The 12,927-nt window shown below is 44.3% G+C and overlaps 1 protein-coding gene across 2 annotated transcripts in view; it reads right to left on the bottom strand.

Annotated features, from left to right (window-relative positions):
- DPYSL3 (dihydropyrimidinase like 3) overlaps positions 1–12,927 on the bottom strand; it is a 112,265-nt gene that overhangs the window by 31,730 nt on the left and 67,608 nt on the right. The gene's annotated exons all lie outside the window — the stretch shown is intronic.

Below are 12,927 nucleotides of genomic sequence, written 5' to 3'. Positions count from 1 at the left end.
GGATCATGCATACAATGAAATAGCCTTTAAAAGTCTTTATAATGACATGAGGGTCATATCATGTTACAATTCAGGATACATATACATGTATACACACACGCACATAAGGTTGTGGAATGTATAGGAAAAGCAGTGAAGGGAAAAAAAACAAAATACCTATGGTATTCTATAGTATTTAATCCAGGGTGGAGAAATTGTGCAGGATGCTCATTTGCTTCATGAAACTCTCACGTTTTCTGAAATGGTTCTGTTGCCTTCATTATGAGAAAAAAATGCTTTTCTTATAATTAAAGTCTTTTTAAAAACTGTAACTTAGATGAAGTTTGGATAAGTGATCAAATTGGAAACAACGCAAATACACTCCAAGCTAATTAAAAAAACACAAACATATATTTTATACATGTCAGGAGAGGGACAAATCAGTGTCAGCTTTTGAAATCACAGATGCCATTAAATGAGTGAATGGTGCTTAGACTGTGGCATGAGGGGTGGATGCAGCTTCAGTGGGCTCCAGGGGGAGAAGACAAATCTCAGGAGCCTGGCTAAGTGGGACTACAGCTTGAAAGAAGAATGGCACATTGCATTTTTAAGAATTCAATTCACAGACTTCAATTCCATCCATCCACCCATCCATTATTCATCCATCCATCTATCTACCCATCTATCCATCCATCCATCCATCCATCCATCCATTCATCAATCCATTATTCAGCCATCCATCCACATACCATCCATCCATCCACTCATCCAGCAAGCAGTTATCTAATATGAATGACTAAATACATAAGGAGGCTGCAATTATTGAGTCACACCATGGCGTTGCTCTTATAAAATCTAAATGGGATATTTGGCAATAAAGGAAAAAGAAAGTCAACAAAACAAATAAAACAATATAAAATTGTATTAAGTGTCACAAAACATAGGGGAGTGGGCTTGTTTTAAACAGAGGCTGAAAGAGGCTCTTGCAGGGAAGATCACCTAGATGGGGTGACGATGGAGAACTGCAGGCTGAGGGAACAGCATGTGCAGAAGCCCTGCAGTAGAAATAGGTTTTCTTTGAAAGCCTGAAAAAGATCAGTGTCAAGACAGGGAGCTTAGGGATCAAGGAGGAAAGCGGCAGAGATCAAGGTGGCAAGGCAGGTAACTGGCTTTCAAAAAGGACATACGTTGTACGGGGAAGGAAGCCCCCAAAGACGCTGATTTCTAGCTTCGGAAAAAAAAAAAATGGTGTGAATAGGGCCAGAAAATGAGAATTGAGGCTAGGGCTGCCCATGGGATATAGCAAAGTGCCCCTTCCAAGGTACTACAGGAGAGTAAGAAATTTCATCATGACAGACTGTCAGGGGAGAGGATCTGAAAGAGATATGGATCAATGAGGCACTTATAAAAATACCCACATATGCAGGGAAAATGTGCTAATGAAGTCAAATACAAATTCCTACCACACGTGACCCACAAGCCCCTCCTGATTTGGCAGTTAGCCAATATACCCATTCTCATTTCTATCATGTATGGCCTCGTGTTTCACACCACGGCAAACCAAGAGACATGTAGTTCTTGTCATGTAGCAGGCTCTCTGGGCACTAAGACTTTACAAAGAAGCTCCCTCCACCTTCCCGTATGTATTCATGTAGTTTCTGACAACCACCCCCTCCTCTGTCAAGCCTCCAGTCAAAGGGTTTCTCCTGTAGGATGCATTACCTGACTTGCAAGCAAATTCCACCTGCTCCCCTTGCAATTCAGTTCAGACAACTTTGTTGTTCTACAATAGTTGCTTGACTGTTCAACTGTCTCCCAACCAGACCAAAGACACTATAGTCTTGGAACCATGCATCTTTTGGTCTTTTCACCTTCGTTCCTGGAGCCCATCCTAGACAGCTGTTAAATACCGATAAAATGAATGGGTAAAGGGTGGGACACAGGAGGTCATATCATGTCATTATGATGGAAAGGCCATCTCAGTCAGAAAACGATGTGATGTGACCAGAAAACTGGACTATCATTTTTACAGTAATTGCAAAATTATATGAGGCGGTCCCAGAGCTGTGCTTCCCAAACTAGGGTGCATATTAGAAAAATATATTCCCAGGGCCTGCTGCAGACCACCAGATCCGTACTTTATAAACTCCAGAAGTAGCTCGCACACAGCCATCAGCCAGTCCAACACCAAGTCAGAGATGAGCACCAGAAACCATTGTTCTGTGTGTTCCAGGCACAGTTCTGTGTGTCTGGGAAGGCAGAAGAAGCTTCATAAAAACGGGACTCCTGGGTGGCTCAGTCAGTTAAGCGTCTGACTTCGGCTGAGGTCATAATCTCACAGTTTGTGAGTTCAAGCCCCGTGTCAGGCTCTGTGCTGACAGCGTGGAGCCTACTTGGGATTCTGTTCTCTCTCTCTCTCTGTCCCTTCCCAGCTCTCTCTATATCAAAAATTAATAAGCATTAAAACAAATAGTCTTGGTAACTACAAGGTTTCCTTCTAACAGCTCAGTGCTTTTCTGATGTTCTTTATCTTCCTAGCAAAGAATTGAAGTAAGTTGCTGTTTGGAAAGGGGCCAGCTACCACCCATACTGAGCCCAGCTATGAAATATGACCATCCTCCTGCCTAGGGGAACATCCACCCTAGGGAACAACAGGCATGATCATTACTTCCTTCAACAAGCATCAGATGTTAGCAAAGGGGCGTGGTATCTCAGGCCCATGGTACATCAGGGGGATAGTAAGAGGTGATCCAAGTGTAATTAACATCATTGAGATGGCATCGCTGGAGACTCCTCAAATGCTAATTAGATAAACCTTCTCCGGCTCAATAATCCAGAATCTAAGTAAATAGAGCACAGAGATGAATTACAGGCCTCGTGTAGGTTTCAGAGATAGGACTAACAGGGCTCTTGCTCTATGGACTGCGTTAGTACTAATATTATTTGTTTTCATCATGCAGAGCAGAAATATCTAAACCTCAATTCACAGAGCTCAAACAAATGCTGCCCCTGGGGATCCTCAGCTTGTCCCCTACCTTTTATTAAAGTGGTAAATAAAACTACTTCATTCATTTAACTCTTGCCGTGCATGTGGGATCTGCCACAAAGGGTAGCTTAGGCAAAGTGTCATCAGACGCAGGAAAATCTGAAAGGCAAGTCCTGGGTTTGGCGTTGAAGAACGACATCACTACTGACCATCCCCTGGTCATAGAAAACCAAACCTCACTGGGTACAAAGCATGCTTGTCTGTGAGTTCACAACCCAGCTCTACAGATTAACACAAGCTAGGCCTGAAAACCAACAAGACAAACAAATCTGACATCTGTGATTAAAAGTCACCCTCGATGATGTTAGGACTGGTCAATGTGGTCCTGCGGGACTCTTCATTTTCTGTTCCCAGAGGCTGATGATGTCAAGCATCCATGAGGTGACGCCAGAAGAGGTAAAACGGTCTAGTCTGGACATCCATCAACGTTTCTCATGTAATGATACATACAAAGAATGATGGTATTTTGAGAGCACACTGTGATAATCTGGAGGGTATATGGAACCCAAAATAAAACTATTCAGAGCCTAAAATAACCGAGGACTCTGACTGCCTTGGGCCCTGCCCAGCTGCCAAGGGCTGGGTATGGTGAGCTCTTGAAGGCCAGTGGGGTGCAAGGCATAACAGCCGGCCAGGCTGGGTCTGGCTGGCTTCTCCTATCACTAGGAGAATCAGGTAGACAAGTTAATGAGGTGTGTGTGATCTTGAGTTAAGACCTAACCCCTCAGAACTTCAGTTTTTATTAGCTCAGAGTGGATAATAATACCTAGCTCACCTCACAGCACAGCTGCCAGTAATAAATGGGGGGGCCGGGGGGTGGGAATATGTGTCTGTGAGTGCATATACACGTATCAGATAGCCAACACACAGTAAACCTTCTACTAAATATTAGCTATATTGATTCTGTTCATATTATTTACAGCATTTTTAAGTATTTTTAGAAGTCTAGAGGCACCTGGGTGGCTCAGCCCATTAAGCATCCGACTTCAGCTCCGGTCATGATCTCATGGTTTGTGACTTCGAGCCCCATGTCGGGCTTTGTGCTGACAGCTCAGAGCCTGGAGCCTGTTTCAGATTCGGTCTCCTTCTCTCTCTGCCCCTCCCCTGCTCGCTCTCTCTCTCTCTCTCTCTCTCTCTCAAAAGTAAATAAACATTAAAAAATAAATAAATAAAATAAAATAAAATATTTTTAAAAGTCTTAAAATAAGAAGTATATTGGAAAGGGAATGTTCCCATTTTCCAAATGGGGAGATACGCATAAAGGCAAGTGACTTTCTCCAAATGACAGAGTTGATTAGTTCCTGTCAGAAGCAAATCCAGGTCTCCTACCTCTGGACACTGGACAGATTTCTATCTGAGGCCACTGAACCACTTATTCTGAAACCTTATGACAGGTGGCTCATTCTGACAGAGCTCTCCTCATTGTTTGATACTGAATCTGACTGTTCCAGTGCTAAAACATCTGACCAGATCTCTGTGGCAGGTAACTTCAGGAATCGAAGAACTTTTAAGCCACTACTTATAAAAGTAGTGCATTAAACCTGCCCATTACAGGCTGAGTGTGTAATTTTTTACATTTTATATTACAGCAGCTTATTATAAAGGAGTCTCAAATACAATCCAGGGTAGCACCAGCCCTTCAAGTTTAACAAAGACCAGTGTTTTTTCCTTCACTAATGTATGATAATGATTTAAAAAATCAACCATAAAAAATTTGGAGTTTGTCAGAAAAAGGGAGGGAGGAGAAAGAGGGAGAGAAGGATGGAGGAAGGAGGAAGGAGAGAGAGAGGAGAAAATAAAGTCTGTAACAAGGGGTGTTGTTGAGAATGGCTGGACTCAGGGGAGCCTGGGTGGCTCAGTTGGTTAAGCATCCACTCTTGATTTCAGCTCAGGTTATGATCTCACAGTTTGTGAGTTTTAGCCCTGTGATGGGCTCTGCACTGGCAGCATGGAGTCCACTTGGGATTCTCTCTCTCCCTCTCTCTGTGCTCCTCCCCTGTGTGCGCTCTCTCTCAAAATAAATAAACTTAAAAAAAAAAAAAGAATGGATGGATGGATGGATGGATTCAAACTAGAACAGAATGAAAGAACAGAATCTTGAACTCAAGGCTACTGGAGATGTGGGTTCCCATTTTAGTTTTTCTCAGCTAATCTTCAAGTTAAAAGAACTTAAATCACTACCTCTGTCTGTCTGAGGTAATGAGAATACGCCTCCCAGAGAAACCAGAGCCCTCTGTGGACTTCTTCCCCATGAATAAAGTCAGCCTGAGAACAGTACTTAAGACACATCTGTTCTATACTCTGCCGACATTCCAGCAGCTCAGAATAAAAACTATAATCCCAAGAACAGAAAAGGAGGATATAAAATGAAGACTGTCTTCCAAAATCAAATACTGTGTTACCTGTGTACAAATCACAAAGCACAGACTCTGACCCTCAGTGGGGACTCAAGATCCTTTTAAAGTCCAGAGGAAGGCACAGGTGGTTATTCAAAATAAATTCCCATCTGGGTAATTAGATTTAACTCCCTAGAAACATTCCTACTCGTAAGAATACATGAGGATGGGTAGACTACGTGGATGAAAACTTGTTTTTCTTCCCCAAAGCGGCATCATTTAAAGAGAGAAAGGGCATTCTAAGGTAGTCCAGTTCACACAATATAGTATTCAGGAAAGCATACCGAATAGGCTCCAGGAGACCAGAGTTCCCATCCTGGTTCTGCAGGATTGGGTGAGACACACAGACGTCTGGACAAATGACTTCACTTCTCTGGGCTTCAGTCACCTCAAAGGGGACAATGATACCTTTCTCTCAGGATGCTAGCTAGGATTATGGGGACACTGTATGTACAGGGCTGAACTCTTAAATGCTTAATACATGTGAGCTGCCGTCTTTAGTAGAACTGGCTACTGTAAAACTGCCCACTCACAAATACTCAGGAAGAAGTGAGCTAGCATTTTATTAATCAAAATATAACAGATCTTGCCATAAAGGGAATGCCAGAGACGCCAGTCTCCAGTCAACCCTCAGCAACTGTTCTCGGCTCCTGCCGCCAGCAGCCAAGCTCAGCCAAGACTTCTCCTTTTAAACTTCTCCCCCCGCCCAGAGGGCAAGTTCTCATGGCCCTTCCAGGTCATTCTTCCTCTGAAAATAAGGCTCCATGAGGATATAACAAACCACTTGCTCTTACGGCAAGGTCTTAAACCTGCCCCCAAACCCACTCTCCCTGCTCAATGTATGGATCTGTTTCCTGGATCCTCAATGACAAACATGCCATTGAGACAGAGAGAAAGAGAAAGGTCCAGGAGAAAACAGACATACCAAAGAGTGACACAGTTTCATGATTCTGAGTCTGTATTGCAACTGAGCATAGTTTCACGGTGTCGGCTGCTCCAAACCTCTAGAGTGCTACAGACGAGTCTCACGTTCTTTCTCTCCTCACCCAAATGCATGCCCAGGTGTGCTAGACGGAGGTTAACCTGGGGCGTTCCCTTCAAAACCGAGCCCACTAAGCAGATTTCATAACAAATGGGAAGCCCCATTTTCACTTTCTTTATTATGTTCACTTTGGCCCTGGAGGGACAGAACCCAAGGCAAGGAAAGGCAGGAACACAGAAGAAACAGTAGCCACGGAGAGTATTAACCCAGGGTAGGGTGGCCACTCAGTCTTGGGAACTAAGAACTTCAAAGCCAGCTATGTGCATTCTTCCCTCCCCAGAGCCATGTTAACTGTCTTAAAGATGTGATTATCAAAGGGCCAGACAAGTTATGTAGCCTGCCCTGGGTGAGAATGGAGAGGGAGGTGAACTGTGGGTGGTATCTTAATCCTAGCCCCCTGATAACAGTCTTTCCATCTGCAGCAGCATTCCAGACACATGTGAGCACAAGTGGATAACCAGGTTAGAAACGAGAGCAGGGGAGGGGAGGTGGACAGGAGGAGCCACAAGGCCACTTCATTCGCAAGGAGGAAGGTCAGCTGGGCCTATGAAGCCCAAACCTCAGATGCTCATGTACCATTTTCAGACGTTTGACATAACCTGCTAGAAACTGTGCTGTCATTTACTTAATATTAGCCTTACATCAATGTGTTCTAAAAGTAAACGCTGCCTTACTCCTATAAACTCTAAGCTAGTATCACCTACCAAAAATAGACGGCGAACCTACGAATGAATACTATAAAAGCATCACTACACTTTGGCTATGTTTGCTGCCTTCGAAAGGATTCTAAAGGATGAGCTCAGATCTGCTACCTTTGTTAAAATGAAGTTACCAAGTATCAGGCAGGTGTCCAATTCAGAACAGCAGTACACTGAGACATCTTCCTTGAACTATTCAAACAGGTTAGAACAATAATTAGAAAGGGGACAAAATGTCTTACTGGGGGATACAATGTCAGAATGCCCTCTGACAGAACGACTTAAAACGATCAAATGTAGCAGCAGGGATACCACCCCTCGAGACCTAGACTACCATGGGCCAAAATGGGCTTGTCAGAAGCAAGAGCAGGGCTCCGAGCAGAGTCACAGGGATCTCTGAGATTCTGGGCAGCACAGCAGAGGAAGGAGATTACCAGGGATCACAAAGAATCACTGTGTCAGAAGGTAATGGGGAATGAGAGAAAGAGGCAGAGTCAGGTAGATCTAGTGTGAGGATACACCTGCCATATCAGAAAGCAGGAAGAGCCAGGGCCTGGATAAAAGAAGAAATTGGCACATATTTAGCTGGACTCTGGGAGGGAAATATGGAAAGGTGACTGTCTTGGATGGCAACCAGGCCTGCCAGCAGTGTGCAGAGCCATTCAGAGTTGAGGGAAAGACCAAGGGGGTGTGCAAGCCAGACCTGCATTTGCATCTCTGCTACTTAAGTACTGGTTTTAGGCAGGTGACTTGATCTATGTCTGGGCCTCAACTTCCCTAGGTGAGTGGAACTCAACTAATCTCAGCTTCCTTAGCTTTAGCTCTCTACAAAGGCCTGCTGATGGATCTGTAAAGTACAGATATATTTCAACAGATATCGAGTACAATAACGTCTACCTCACAGCGCTAGTGTGAGAATTAACTATCAGGCAGGGTCGACACTTAGAAAACACTCCCTACGTGGTAGGCATCGCAAATATTGCTACTACAGCTGCTGCTAGCACCGTGCTACCACCGCCATTTGACTGCGCTTATTCTTCAGATACACAAAGGCAAAACCAAATCACCGTAGAAATGTAATGTAGGTATTATTTATTATACATAAATTATTTAGTAGTAGTAGTAGTAGTAATAGCAGTATATAAAATGTGTAGCTCAGGACCAGAATGTAAAGTAGAATATAGACTAAAGAAAAGCCAGCGCTTTAAAGAATTAATTCGTGGCTATCTTAGGTCTGGATTTATGTGACAGTTTTGTGTTTTATTATGTTTTTGTTTTTGTTGTGCACTGTTACTTACTAGGACTCAAATCCACGTGCTATGGGTGAGAGTGCTCTGCGCATATGCAGGCTAGAACCCCGGGATCCAGCTTCATTCAAACAAGATCCCTTGCCCCTTCAGCTCAACAGCCTGTGCAAAAGCCAAATGCCTACTTCATCAGGAAGGAGTGCATGAAATTTCAACCCAGGCCTCGATTCGATGGGCTTAATAATTCATTCCTGAAACACACATTTGTGTGACTGCCACCTGTGAAGTTGTATGTTAGGAGCATGTAGGAAAAGTAAGGTGTGAACACAAATAGCAAGATGAAGTAGAGAAAGGGTATAACTATCGACGGTAAAATGATCAGGGGTTGCCAGTGGTTTGAGGAGGTGGTGAGTGAGGGGGATGGGGGTGTGTGCTGGTGAACAGGTGAAGGGATGGAGCCCTGGAGATTTTCGGGGCAGTGAAACTATGCCATAAGGTACTTTAATTGTAGATACGTGACAGGATGCATTTGTCAAAACCACAGAACTGCACAAGAGTAAACCTTAATGTACAATTAAGGACTTTTATTAATAACAGATCAATACTGGTTCATCATTTGTAACAAATGTACCACACCAGTCAGAATGATAATAAAGGGAAACAATGGGGTGGGGTGGCGGGTGGGGAATGAAGGGAGTTTATGAGAGTGCTCTGTGCTTTCTGCTCAATTTTTCTGTAAACCTCAAAGCACTCTAAAAACTCTATCAGTTAAGAGAGAGAGAGAGAAAGAGAAAGGGAGAAAAATCCTCTTTCCGGTAGAAATCAAAGAAGGGTCCACAGAGGCCCTATCAAAGTAGATCTTGGGAAAAATCACTGGTCTGGACACACAGGTATGGCCAAAGGTAATTCTGATCAGAGTTGGGGGGGGGGGGGGACAATAATTCATAACAAGCATTTACTGAAACCTTCTTATGGACTACAAACTCTTCAAAGAGTTCAATGTATCCACAGAGAAATGCTAAGAATTACATGTTGTTATTCTCCTCATTGAATTGATGAAGACATGAAAGCTTATGGGGAGGCTGGCTCATGGCCTGACATCACATAACCAGTTGCTTGGAGAGCCAGTATTATCAGGGCAAGAAATGTACTTCTATGGGACAGTGTGGTGTTGGGCAGGGTCCCTGATGCCTAGGATCCTAGAATGGGGAATGCAAGAGACGGTCAGTGAAAGAGTTTGACCTTTATTCTGTGGATCCCGGAGCTCAAGAAGGATTTTGGGAAAACAAATGAAATACAATCTCAGAGCAGAAAAGAAAATGAAGCTGACAGAATAACCATGCTGGAGATAAAGGAGCTGGTTAGAGAGTCACAGCAAGTGGCCAGAGAAAAATACAAGAAACAACCTATACAGTTCAGGGTTCCAGGAAAGAGACAGAATATCCAAACTAGATTATTAGAGAGTTTGACAAAGTGTGGGCAGGGTTTGGGAAATTAAATGGATGTGCAGCATTCCCAGGGCCAACCAACAGCAGGGAGCCACGCCATCCCCACGCCTGAAGTGGACAAGGGGAGGCAGTAATGACCCGGCTGAAGAGGGCAGCTTTATGGACGGCTCTGCCTGACAGGAGCTGTGACCTTCCAAAGTGGCATGCAGCCACTCCTCAGTGACCCAGCAGGAAGGAATCAGGAGGCCAAGATACCCGGTTGTTCACCCGCCATCCAATCTCCTAGTTGTGCCGCAGGAACTGACACCACGTAGGAGCCCAAGGCCAAAGGGGTTGGAGACGAAGGCCAGACAGCGCCGGAGCCTGGAGCCGGGCAGGAAACGTGGACCGGGCAAGTGGAGAGTCAAGCCGAAAATATCCCACCCAGTCCCTGAATATCCAACCACGGCACATGATGTCATACGCTGCAATACAGCCACACAATGGCTTGTCAGACAGCTATTTTTTAAACAAGCTAAATCTGTCTCTTGACTTTACAATAAGTCACAGATCAGTGTGACAAATATGATACTATTCTTGCAAAAGCAAAAAAAAAAAAAATACTACATGTAAATGGGTTTATGATGTTTTTGTGTGAGCAGGAGAAAGGTCTGGAAGGATGTACACTACATTATTAACACTAGATATGGTAGGGGGAAGGGATGCAGAGGGAAGAGGTATGGAAAACTGAGAAACTTTTTCCTTTCTTTTTCTCCAGTATTTACTGACATTATTTCACTAGTTGCGCAAAACATATGCCATTTTAACTGTTTTACAAGGGGTTTAATACAGAAAATTACAAAGAGGTAAAAGAACAGGGTGACTGCTATGCTCCAGGTGACAGCAAGAATATGGACTAGAAAATGCATGGCATGCCATGGAGGAAAGCTAGAATTCACTCAGCAACTGAGGGGGAATGGAAAATGACACGTCTAAGTTGACCGAAGTTTCAAGGCAAGGTGGCCAGGAAGAACTTATGAATAAAAATGGAGAACAGATTAGACTCCTATGTGGAACTTGAGAAACTTAAGAGAAGACCATGGGGGAAGGGAAGGGGGAAAAATAGTTACAAACTAAGACGGAAGGACGCATATCATAAGAGACTCTTAAATACAGAGAACAAACTGAGGGTTGATAGTGGGGAGGGGAAAACAGGTGATGGGCATTGAGGAGGTCACTTGTCAGGATGAGCACTGGGTGTTGTATGCAAGCGATGAATCACGGGAATCTACCCCCAAAACCAAGAGCACATTGTATACACTGTATGTTAGCCAATTTGATAACAAATCATATTTTTAAAAAATGGAGAACAGAAAAGAGTAACAAAGTTGAGGTGTAAGAGTATAAATAACAATTCTGAGGTACTGGTCAACCACACAGCCATGAAGCAAAGTTAGAAATGGAGGCCTGTGATTTAGGAGAATGGGCAAGTGTCAACGGACGGACTGGAGCTAATGCCCTACTCAAAATGGCGATACCAACTGAAAGGCAACAAAGGATAGTAGAAAGACTCTGGGAATGGGGGTCAGAAGCCCTGGATTCTGGTCTTAGCTCTGTGACCCTGAGCAAGGCACTGGGCCTCTCTGGGCTACTATCCAATGAGTGGTATTCCCTTCCTCTTTTAGAAGTGGACTCCTCTTTGATGATTTCCGACTGGCAGCTGGCTTTGACTGGGCCTTTAGAATGACAGGGAAGCCTACTGAATTCCAACCCTATTGCTTCTCGGAAACAAGAAACTCTTTCACTGAGGCTGAAAGCCGGCCCAAGGCAATTCCCAGAGGAGAAATGCGGGCTTGGGCCTCAGAATGTGTGAGCGGCACCTTCAAATGATAGGCGACTGCTCCCCATCTATTTGTGGAGGCCACAGGGATTCTTCTCCAAGTCTGACCTTATACTTTTAAAATTGGCGGGGCTGCCCAGGCATTGCGGTTATAAGCACACAACCACTGACTTATGCAACTTCCCAAAACTGGTCCTGTGGTGGATGCATTAAGAGAACATACAGCTGTGATGTTCCAGCTCACATCACGTGGCTGCAGAAAGGGTCCTTGGAGAGAGATCGTGGGAGGAAGGGACTGTTTCCAAGACGTTTCCCACTTTGTTCTGCCTTGGAGCCCAGACGTCAGAGATTGGGTCTGTACAGGAGAGCAAAGAGGGGCCTCATCATTCACTTTGTAGCTAAAGAACCCAAGTGATGAATCAGTGCCAGATGGATTGGGGAAAGGGGAAGGGCTGTGGAGTCCCAGTCCTTGCTGCAAAATGAGGAAAATGATATCCACCCCAAAGGACTCAAGTGAAAATTAAGCCCAAATTCTGGTGCATGGTAGGTGCTTGATAAATGCAGGTTTCTTTACAGGCTGGGACACAAATCTCAGGTCAGCGCTTCTCACCTGGATGCCTGCTCACTCTCTCCTCTATCCCTGAAAAATAGCTTGGCTTTTCATTTCTTTTTAGTGTGCACATGTATGTGTGTCTATATCTTTATTTATAAGTTTCTTTTTAGTTTATTTATTTATTCTGAGAGAGAAAGGGTGGGGGGGGAGCAGAGAGAGGGGGACAGAGGATCCAAAGCAGGCTCTACGCAGACAGCAGAGAGCCCTATGCAAGGCGCAAACCCATGAACCACGAGATCGTGACCTGCGCTGAAGTCGGACGCTCAACTGACTGAGCCACCCAAGCTCCCCTTTAAGTTTTTTGTTTTTTTGTGGGGTTTTTTGTTTTGTTTTTTTGTTTGTTTGTTTGTTTTTTGAGAGAGAGAGAAAGCACGTGCAGGAGAGAGGCAGAGAGAGAAAGAGGGAGAGAATCCCAAACAGGCTCCACGATGAAAGCACTTGAGCTTGAAGAGGGGCTCGAACTCACGAACCATGAGATCATTACATGAGCCAAAATCAAGAGTTGGAAACTCAACTGACTGAGCCACCCAGGTACCCCATGTGTGTCTATGTATCTTAACTATCTTCCTATAAGAACCCAAATACTTCCTAAGGAGTACGGGGAGCTGAGGGGATGGACCAGTTCACTCTTTCTTCTGG

Source organism: Puma concolor, chromosome A1, assembly GCF_028749965.1.
Source record: "Puma concolor isolate L17-30 chromosome A1, mPumCon1.1.hap2, whole genome shotgun sequence".
Lineage (NCBI taxonomy): Eukaryota > Metazoa > Chordata > Mammalia > Carnivora > Felidae > Puma > Puma concolor.
Note: the sequence above shows the minus strand (reverse complement) of the source record. Positions and strands in the feature narration are given on the sequence as shown.